This window comes from Triticum dicoccoides, chromosome 7B, assembly GCF_002162155.2.
Source record: "Triticum dicoccoides isolate Atlit2015 ecotype Zavitan chromosome 7B, WEW_v2.0, whole genome shotgun sequence".
NCBI lineage: Eukaryota > Viridiplantae > Streptophyta > Magnoliopsida > Poales > Poaceae > Triticum > Triticum dicoccoides.
This window is the reverse complement of record NC_041393.1, coordinates 563,120,769-563,130,641: the sequence shown is the minus strand read 5'-3', so window position 1 is coordinate 563,130,641 and position 9,873 is coordinate 563,120,769. Positions and strand designations below refer to the sequence as shown.

The 9,873-nt window shown below is 55.5% G+C and overlaps 1 pseudogene; it reads right to left on the bottom strand.

The window, feature by feature from the left end:
• Nucleotides 1-2,773: 2,773 nt before the first annotated feature.
• Nucleotides 2,774-4,472, bottom strand: LOC119340248 (annotated as a pseudogene).
• Nucleotides 4,473-9,873: the final 5,401 nt, after the last annotated feature.

Here is a 9,873-nt window from a genome sequence, read left to right as displayed (position 1 = left end):
AACGATCCTTATAGCCTTTAACATTACTCCTCCAGTTGACATCGAATCGTTGTTTGGAACATGGTTAGATGGGGTTGAACATATTACGGCGGCTTGTATTCAGATTGGAATATGTGCGCTCATGTGGGCTATATGTAATTGCAGGAATGACATGATTTTTAACAGACAACATACTTCAACTTTCTTGCAGGTCGTCTTCAGAGCTTCCGCATGGATCCATACGTGGTCCTTACTCACTCCTATAGACTCCAGGGAGCCTTTGGTTACTGGGTGCAACCAATGGGAGATAGTCACACGGTCTATATTCAACCGGTTCGGATGACGGTAGCATAACAGGATAGGAGTCTAGGGAGCTTGTCCTTTGCATTGTCATACCGATGGGGATTTTGAGCATGTACTTTTATTTTTATTTTTTCGCTCCGCTTGCAAGTTGTAATACTTTTTTGACTTTCTGCTACTTTAAGACTTTTTAATAAGATGGTTGCATGCATCGTCATGATGCAGAGGCCGGGGGCACGCCTCCATTTCCAAATTTTTTTTGACTTTGAGTGAATTGTCCATCTTCTGAGCAATTTTATCTCCACATATAGCTTTTTCGCGTATGTATTACTCAGTTGCTGGTAGTTTTTGACTCAAAATTTTAACTTGGTTCTCCATTTGATGTACTACATGAGATGTGCTATTATTCTTGTTTTTTAACATGATTCTTCTTGGTTGGTGACATTTCGTTTTCAGCCACGACAAATGAACTTCGACATGGATCGATCATCGTACATTTGTACTAGAAATCTTGCTATTGAACTATTTAACATCACAGCTTGCAAACACATCTTACATTATGGGACGAATGGGGTATATAACATTGTGAAGGTTGTGCTCTCCTCCCGTGTCGCTCCCCCCGCGGGCGACCCAGGAGAGCCCCTCTCCGCCGCCGGCCAAAGGCTTCTCCTCCCGCCCCTCCTCCCCTCGCCGCCGGCAGCGGGGCTGCTTTCCCTCCTTGGCTGGCGTGGTGTGTCGCGGGGCTCGCCCTCCTTCCCATGGCGTGGTGCCGCAATCGTCCCTGGCTCCGACCTCCTCCCCGGCAGCTGGGGGCCTCTCCTGGCATGGCCTCGCTCCTGTTGCGCCCTAGCTCACTGCTGAGTGCCCATGGCCGAAGCGGGGCGTGTAGGCTGCGGATCTGGGGTTTCATGCCCAGATCCGGTCGGTGGTGGTTGATGGCGTCTTGGGCGACCGGCGGTGCTGGAGGGTGGTGGTCGTGTGTCGGGTTGCTGCTGGTCAGGCGCTGGAGGGTGATGGTGGTGGCGCGTCGGGCTGCTCCTGGTCGTGGTGCTGGAGGGTGGTCGGGGTGGCGGCACAGTGGCGGTGGCTCCGGTGGTGCGTGCCCGGCGGCTCCGGCGCTTGGAGCTCGTCGGGCGACGCGGATGGGCAGCGGCAGGGCGTGGCTGCTGCTCCGGCCGTGGGCGGCGGCATGTGCAGGTCTCAGTGGCCTACCGGTGTCGTGGCGGTTTGACGGTGGCTCGATGGATCTGTCTGCGGCAACGGCCGGCTTCTCCGGCGTCGGTTTGTCTGCGGTCGGGCCGTCTCGACCTTCACCCCATCTCCTCGTCGCCCGGACGCTACTCCCATCAAAGGGCTGGTCCTCTCCCAGCTGCGGTCCACCGCTCGTCTCGCGCCCGATGCAGCAGGACTGACCTCGTCCCCTCTCGTTGCTGCAGGACCGAGCTTATCTCGCGCTTGGGGCAGCAGGATGGGTCGGTGGATGCCAGTTCTGGCCGACCTATTGGGTCTCGACGCTGGGGGTCGCCCAGGGGCGCGAAAGGTGGGACCTTTCCGCTCGTCTCTTTCGTTGGGGGGCGGCGGGTCACGGGTGAGGTGGTGTTGAGGTCTTGGATGCTGGGGCGGCGGCCCTGGTGGTGGTGGTTGTGCGGTGCTCTTGGACAAAGCCCGTGCCTTGGTGCTGCCCGGTCATCATGGTCATGTGGGTGGCGTGGTTGCCGGGGTGTGGCGTTCGGTGGCGGTGATTGTTGGCCGAGGTGAAAACCTGCTCTATCTTCGGACGGACCGGCAGCGGCAAAATCGTTCCCTTCTTGAAGGCGTCGTCGCGGCTCTCATTGCCCGTCATGCGGCTCCGGAGGAAATTCTGATTCTTGAATCGGGCGGTGGCGACGCTCCGGCGTCGTATCCTTCCTGAAGGCGCCGCTTTGGAGCGCATGGTTCGTCATATGTAGCTTCATATCTTCGGTGCGGTAGTGCTAGGAGTGATGTTGCCGCGCTCAGCGCCTATGTAGCCCGTCTTGGGTGTGTGCGTGTGTTAGGATGACGTGGCGTGTGGTTGTACTGGATGCTTGTGGTTTGGTGCTTTATATATAAAGCGGGACGAAAGCCTTTTTTGATATAACATTGTGAACATGGCATGCATTAGTGTATTAGGTAGTTTGCATATGTAACTGAGAAATCTTTGCAACAATTTCCGGCGCGACAAAGCGTGGATATCCGCATAGTGAAAGTAGAGTGTCAACTATGCCGTCCTCTTTTTAGGATCAAAGTACCAAGCCCCAAGCCCTACCCCACGGAAACCAAACGAGAACAGAGTTCAACATCCAAAAGGTGGTCTCATGCTCCCACAGGAGTGGTTGTTGTCGCTCATTTTGCTGTACTTCTCAGATAAACACCGCATCATATCTAAATTGCACTACCCAGTTGTTGATCCACTCCCGCCAAATTTGATATTGCAGTAGCACACCGACCTTTCATTCCTTACTAGTAGATCCAGTAAAATACATACAATTATTTTGCGGGAAAATTACATACAAATTGCACGGACAGAACATGCATGTTGTACACTGTTGGCAATTTCTACACACCACGCACACAGATATACGTAAATAATAAGCACAAGAGCAAAAGTTGGTCAGTCAGGAGATGCACTTATATGGCCCACGCGTTGCGTGCCACTACGTGACGATGTATGCTTTGTAGTACGTGTACGCTGCCTGTACATAGGTGGGTAGGTACTCGATCGCGCGCAGCTTAGATCTCGGCGGTGAGGCCTTCCACCTCGAGCTGGAACTTCTCCATGGCGTCCTTGGGCAGGCTGATGGGCACCACGGTGCCCTCCTCCCCCTTGCCGTTCTTGGACCGGGAGAAGTAGTTGGTCACGCCGGGGATCGGCCCCTCGCCGCCCTTGGCCGGCCCGCCGTACACCGACTCGCCCCACCCGAAGTCCACGCTCTTGAACCCGGCGTGGCTCACGTCCGACACGATGTACGTCCGGGACAGCGCGAACAGCGGCCGGCCCCGGAGCACCATCAGGTCCGCCACCGACAGCAGGTAGTCGTACGTCACGGCCGACTTGGCCTTCTTCACCAGCTCCAGCGCGTAGCCCAGCCCGCCCGCGCAGAGCTCCCCGGCCGTGGTCGCCGCCACGGAGTAGGCGAACGCGTTCCCGTAGAAGCCCTCCGGGAGCGGCACGCCGCGGCGGCCGCGCGCGTTCACGATGAAGGACAGCCGCACCTCCTCGTCGGCGCCGTACCCGAGCGCCGCCGTGCGGCCCAGCCAGATGCACGCCGCCACCAGCTCGAACCGGGAGCTCCTGCTCATGTGCGGCGGCGCGCGCTGTCGCAGCCCCGCGATCTCGCGGGGCCCGAAGAAGAAGGGCACGCGCGCGATGTCGCCCGGGGGAGTCGTCAGCATCCGGTCGACCGCCCCGCCCGCCGGCTCGCTGTACTCCAGGTGCGGGTACGACGGCTGCGGCGGCTGCCTCGCCATGAACATCTCCCTGCCCCACGCCGGCGTGATCGACGGCGACGCGGCGCCGCACGCCAGCTCGCAGACGGCCTTCTCGAACTGCATCCCGCCCGGCGCGTCCACCACGCAGTGGCAGAAACGCTGCCCGAAGATGAAGCCCCCACACTTGAGCCTCGTCACCTGCACGACGTCGAAACAACATCGTTAAAAACTACACAGAAACAACTCGTGAATCGATCTGACGTGACAGCGACACGTGCACGTTAGGTACCTGGATGTAGAGCAAGGGGCGGTCGATGACGGGCTCGACGCCGGCGACGGTGGTGCTCTCGAGGATGAACTGCTCGAAGCAAGGGAACGGGGGGCTCTGCACGTCCCCGAAGTCAGCCGCGGTGAGGTCGACGTCGGCCTCGACGAACATGACGCCCTGCGCCTCGCAGTCGACGACGAGCTTCCTCCCGGCCTCCTCCCGCAGGCGGCCGGCGAGAGGGTAGTAGGGCACGAGCGCCCTGGCCAGCGCCTCCCTGATGACGGCGGCCGGGTCCTCCCCCTGCTTGTCGGGGGTTGGCGCGGTACAGGTGGATCCCCGAGCTGTAGAACCGCATGCCCTCGCCGTCGTCGATGTCCGACAGCGTCTTGGTCTCCCGCGGCGTCTCCTCCGCCGGGGCCACCAGCACCGGCTCGCCCCGCCTCACCGTGAACGCCGGGAGGAGCGACAACGCCATCGGCAGCGGTGAGATTTGTTCGAAGTGAGCTAGGTAGAAAACTCTGTACGTGCAAAAGAGCTAGCTGTGGGAATGTACGTTGCGAGAGGACGTGTAGTGGAGTGAGTGTGCTCGCTAACCATGGCCGCGTTTATATAGGACATGTCTGGAAGGGTGTTGGGGTTGGTGCCAGTGCCATTTGGTCGTCGGAGTTCCAATGTGTGGCCGGCGGTAGGCGCACTGAGAAGAGATCAGTGGCATTTAGTACTCCCTCCGTCTAGGTGAGTAAGTCATTTTAGGTTGTGCACCGTGACCAAAGAGGAAGGAAAAACGAGAGTACTTAATGTTCATTTGCTAATTAATAGCATTGCATGCAATGAACTAACCACTGCATGTCGTGTTTGATAGTCTCAAGTCATTAAAACCATGCACACCCCATATCTTTTATTGGTTGATACGTCAAGAAACAAGAAACAAGGTAAATTTAATGCACCGCGCCTAAATGTTTTGGAAATATTTGATTTTCATAAGATGACTTACACACCTAGACGGAGGGAGTAGCTAGCTATACCTAGGCTAAGCACACACGAAACACACACACGCGCTCACACAAAAACAATTCATAGTTAAGGGCCCTGAGACTAATTATGGGGTTTAGGCTCCAAGCAATTGTGGTACTCCGGTGGATCTCGTAGTCGTAGTGGTCAAAGTCGCACGGGAAACCATAAACAAATCCTTCCCTAAAAGGACGTGTGAACTGTGAGGGCTGACGAATCGATGCAACCACGGTCCACGGCCGAGATGAGTTTTGCACTTTTGCTACACCTACCGATAAATCTCACACTGTTCGTTGTTAATATATGACGTTTTGCCAGTCAAATTCCCTCTGTTCTTTTCGGATTTTTTTAACTGAAGAGTTTGAATTTTGAAGTTTCAAATTCGGCTCCATTCGACATTTACGGGGTGGAAGAGGTCCGTAAACCACACGTGTAGGTTATTTACTCAGTATTTCTGTAGGTGTAGTATCGTGTCGACAATCAAGCGAGTGACCAGCTGCAATTTTGTTGTTTGTGTAGTTTACTCCACCACAAGGAAATGAAGCCGTCACCACAGATCTTGGCGGTTCCTCGCCTCCAGCCATGATCTTCCACCACGTCCTCCTGCCGTGATCTTGGTGCAGCAAAACGGGGAGGCCTCAGGGCACCTCCAACACTAACCCTTAAACCGGACATCGCATCCATTCATGGGTGGGGGAACCAGTCCAGGAACAATGATGCAGGAGTCAAACATCCAATCATAGCAGCATACATTTCAAACCGGATTTCAATAAACTAGATGAATTACACTACATGCAAACCAGGCAATTTTCATATAAACCAGACAAAAATATTTACATTTCGAACATATTTTAACTAAAGTATAGCGGACCAGGCTAGCCTATTCTAACCTAATCTATCACCAGTCCTGGCGGAGCCCCATTGCCATGACATGTCTTTCTCATGTCCGTCAGCAAGCTCACATGACTACCGTGAACCCGAAGGGATATGCTTCAGCGGAAGGGGAAGAGTAGCCTTCGCTTCCATGAAGCATGGATCAATGTTGTTTTTACGGCGGGGGAAGACAGTCATTGTGACCTACGCCCCCGCGAAACGGGCAAGTCAACGCCTGTGTAACCCAGCGAGGCAGTGGCGGTGGCCTTCATGGGAACCAAATAGCGGCGACGTCCCGTGGTCTATTGTTCCTCGCTATCGGTGGTGGGGGGTCGGCGGTTCGAGGTTCCCCGTTGGAGATGTCCTTGGGTCCTTTAAGGTATATCCACTTGCAAATTTTAACATGGTCTTTCTTTTCTTCTATTTTGGCGTGAGAGGTAATAGCATATAATAAACCACACAAGCGCACATGGTCCGGCGTTGGAGATGTTTTTTCGCTTACGGCTTCCTTTTTCGGATAGGCACCTCAAAGGATTTATATATTTTTAAGGTAGTCAAGTTTCATGTAGATGTGTGCGGGCGTGGCTATGTATCGCTTGCTTTTAGAGCATCTCCAGCCGTTCGCCCCACCAGGGCGGCGAAAAAAGGCCGTCTGGGGCGAACCGGCGCAAGTTTGACGTTTGGGGCGGCTCGGTCTCCAGTCATCGCCCGCAAGGTCATTCTGAGTTCGGCGAAATTACGTAGATCTGGTATGAACTCGGCGAAATTTTATTGATTTTTTTTAAAAAAAGTAAAAACATACAAACTACGTCAAACTAAAGCCAAACTACGCCGCTAGCCACTACCCCGCGTCCACCGTCCGCCATCTACATGCCGAGAAGCCTGTAGAAGCGGGTGTAGTCGCCGTCGTCGTCGTCGTCGTCGTCGTCGCGTGCCCCATCGGAGCCACCGTCTCTGCTGCAACCCTGCCCAGGATCGCCGACGCGCGGCCGGGAGCTGGACGTCCCGGCCTCTTCCTCCTCGTCGCTGTCGAGGACGATGACACCGCCCTCCTCGCGGCCGCGTCACCGGGCCTAGAGTTCGCGTACGCCTGGCGCGCGCGAAGCACCTGCTCGCGGACATAGTCCTGCTTCGCCCACTTCAGGGTGGACTCATCGTCGGGAGCCACCATGTTGGCATGCTTCGGCTTCACAGGGAGTAGGCCCGGCTCGGGCTTAGGCCAGACCAGGCGAAGGGAGCGCGGGGAGGGGCGGGCACCCTCGTTGATGACGAGGGCGCCACTGCACGTGCGGCGCCGCTGCGGCGTCTCCTACGGCTCTGGCTTGACGGGGCGGAGAGCCGGCGAGCCAGAGCCCGACGACGAGGACGTCGACTCCATTCGCCGCGGCGTCCAGGAACTGTCGCGGCGGCGAGAGAAGGATGGCCGCGTCGGGTACTCCAGCCGCGGCACGTTGCCGGTCTCGATGTGGTCGAGGACGGCCTCGAGGGTGCGGCCGGGGACGCCCCACCACTCGCGCCGTCCTTCGGCGTTGAGGCGGCCGCGGGAAATGACGGCGTTGACAGAGGCGATCTGCTCCTCGCGGCAGCGCTGGAAGTACATCGTCCACAGCGTTTCACTGTCGGGCGTGTACCTTAGCTGGTTCCGCTGCTCCTCTGTCAGGGAGGAGCGGATGCGGGCGATCTCCGCCCGCCGTGCCGCCCCTTCAGGCACCGGTGGCACCGGAACGCCGCCCGCGCTCAGCCTCCACACTCTCGACACGCGGATGTCAGGGGGTGGCCGGGTACTCGGCCTCGTAGAGGAGGCGCGCCTCCGGCACTTGGAGGTGTCGGCGGCCGAAGCCGTTCGCCGCTGCGCCATCGTCTGGAAACCTCTCGGCCATCTTTGCTTCGCTCGTCGGTGGGAAGGGGGATGGCTTTTGCGAGAGGGGGAGGATGTGGCGTTCGCCGGTGGGAGTGGGCGCCTTTTATAGCCCAAGCGGGGCGGCCGGGAGGCGACATGCCGGGCGACGCGTGGCGGGAGCGGGCGGGATGCGCATCAGCGGTGCCTTCACTGCGCCGTCCATGAGGCATCAATGGAGGCTGACCGGCGCGGCAACGCGTCAGCCTTGGCCAGGCTTGGCATTGATTTCCGCGGGAACCGAGGTGATGAGGGCGACGAAGCGGCGTCTCGCTGACTTGGCGGGCCCGCGCCCGTTTGCGTAAAAAATAATCGCCCTGGCGCCCCCGGACGCCCTCCAGCACGCCGGGTTCGGCCTGGGTCCACCGGCACTAACTTCAGCCCAAGCCGGCGAAAAACAGACTCTTGGGAGCGTGACCGGTCCATTTTTTCGGCGCCTGCGTAAAAAAATCGTCTTGGGACGCCGTGTTGGGGGCGCGGGTGGAGATGCTCTTACTAGGTAGGGTTTCTATATCTCGATTGCTCTCACGCGGTAGCTGACGTCGCCTCAAGTGCCTCATAAATGGGCCTGTCCATCAATCGCTCAAACGATAGCTCTGCTTAGCACTTTCTCACTAGCTGTTACATCGGTACTTTTCCTTTAGCTTTTTTTTAAAAAAATTTATTATATTTCAAAAACTTATAAAAATATATATTAAAAATGACTTAAAATTTTAAAAATTTCATCGCACATCAAAAACTATTGTAGTGCAAATATTTTTTTGTGCAACTTCAAAAAAATGTTCGTACTATTCAAAAATTGTGAGTACCATTCTTGTTTTTCTTAATATGGTTATCCTTGGTTGGGGGCGCTTTAGAATATGTGTGACATTTTCTCTCTACATGGTTCATTTCATTTTCAGCCATGACAAATGAACTTCGACATGGATCGATCATTGTACTAGAACACCTGCTATTGAACCATTTTTAACATGATGCCCATCGGCAAACAAAAACTATTTAACATTGTGAACTTGACATGCATTAGTGTATTAGATAGATAGTTCACATATGTAACTGAGATATCTTTGCAACAATTTCTGGCGCGACAAAGCGGGCATATCCACATAGTGAAAGTATGGTGTCAATGATGTCGTCTTTGTCGGTGTCAAAATTGGCAGATCTCGGGTAGGGGGGCCCAAGTTGTGAGTCTAAGGATCAATAGTAAGAAGGGACAATGGGGACACGGTGTTTACCCAGGTTCGGACCCTCTCAATAGAGGTAAAACCCTATGTCCCGCTTGATTGTATTCGATGAGTATAGGAGTTACAAGAGTTGATCTACCTCGAGATCGTAACGGCCAAACCCTAGCGTCTAGCCTATGATTATTCCGATGCCTTCTGCAGACTAAGCACTTCAGTTTATATACACACCGGAGGGGCCTAGGGTTGTACAAAGCCGGTTCACAGTGGAAAAGAGTATTACACCCGGACACCAAACTTGCCGTTCGACGCACATAGGAGTCCTACCAGTTGGGGAACATAGTATTTCAAAAAAATTCCTACAATCACGCAAGATCTATCTAGGAAATGCATAGCAACGATATGGGAGAGTGTGTCCACGTACCCTCGTAGACCGAAAGCGGAAGCGTTTAGTAACGCGGTTGATGTAGTCGAACGTCTTCGCGATCCAACCGATCCAAGTACCGAACATATGGCACCTCCGCGTTCAGCACACGTTCAGCTCGATGACGTCCCTCGTGCTCTTGATCCAGTTGAGGACGAGGGTGAGTTCCGTCAGCACGACGGCGTGGCGACGGTGATGATGATGTTACCGGCGCAGGGCTTCGCCTAAGCACGACGACGATATGATCGAGGTCTGTAACTGTGGAGGGGGGCACCGCACCCGGCTAAGGCAAAACTTGGTGTGTTCTAGGGTGCCCCCCTGTCCCCATATATAAAGGAGGGAGGGGGAGGCCATCCCGCCAAGCTAGGCGCGCCGGGAGAAGGGGAATCCTACTAGGACTCCAAGTCCTAGTAGGTTCCCACCTAAAGGAGAAGGGGGAAGGAGGGGAGAGGGGGGCCGCGCCCCCAACCCCTTGTCCAATTTGGACTGG